Genomic DNA, 1,327 nt, shown 5'->3' on the forward strand with positions numbered 1-1,327 from the left:
AAAAATGAATAAATTACAAACTTTATGGTATGTTATAAAGTCAGGACCTCTGTTACTATTTCAAGGTAAATTATGTTGTTTTTAGTTTAGTTCATTTATATAGAATTTAAATCTTTTGTTTATTGATGTTTTTCCTATAAGTCATCAGTTTCGCACTCATTTTAAGGTATGTTTCTAAATTTGTTAAACAATTTAAGTGCCGAGACCTTCACTATCGGCTATATTGTATTCATAAGAGTTGCTTTTCACTAACTGAATTCATGTGTATTTGCATTTTGGTTTCGTCTTTACTACTGCCATGTTTTATACATTTTCTTAAAAATCTACAGAAGACATTTATTACTGTAAGACTAAAAGTTACGTGTTAATATTATTATTACTTTGAAAAGAGTCGTCTGGTGCTAACTATTAATAAACCTTCTTGTAAAAAATTACAAACTGTGATAACATCCATTGAAATACTTGTAATGTTTTGAATTTATCTTGTCATACTTGCTGATACTTGTTCGGTTGAAGCAAAACTAATTGTTACTTTTTGGATCCAACAATTACCATGCCAAACCGCTCCAAGAAGACATGGCAATAGGGCTCAGTATTTTTTAGTTTTTGTCCCTATTTATGATTTACCGCTTCTCAAAGTTGAATTGACTAGAAGAACTTGATCTTTCTGAAAATAACCTTTCTGGTGGTCCACCAGAGGTGTTTGGTGGTCTTGGTACTTAAAAACGCTGAGCCTTTATGGATGCATGCTAACATTTCTACCAGAAATGTGAGTAACATCTACAGACTGATAATGGTTTCATCTATCATTTCATCAACAGTAAAATGAGTTTTAGTCAGTGTTCATTACATTACGCTTACCGACTGTTGCTGCTTTTTATGAACATGTCTCGGCTGCAAACTTTTCAAGGTCTTACTTGATGGAAACTTTTCAAGGGCTGTTTTGTGAATTACTAAACTTGCACTTGTAAGAAGTGTATAAAAATATATTTCATTCAGAATTATCGCAAAGAATCTGAGCTCGATGTTACAAGTGTTGGATAGAAATTCTACTATATCTACCAACTATATTCAAATAGTGTGCAAAATCACAGCGGTTATTAAAACAAAATTTTCTCTGATGACTAGTCGCTCTTTTCAACGACAATTTTAACGAACAAATCAATTATAAACTTCATGGTTTATTATAATTTGAGACCTCCATTACCAATCGGAGGTAGATTATTTTGTAATCATTTTAATTCATTTAGCTGGAATTCTCATATTTTACTCATCAATTTTTTTCTATCAATCATCTATTTTGTACTATTTTCTTGGTATTGTTTGA

The sequence above is a fragment of the Watersipora subatra genome, chromosome 6 (assembly GCF_963576615.1).
Source record: "Watersipora subatra chromosome 6, tzWatSuba1.1, whole genome shotgun sequence".
Lineage (NCBI taxonomy): Eukaryota > Metazoa > Bryozoa > Gymnolaemata > Cheilostomatida > Watersiporidae > Watersipora > Watersipora subatra.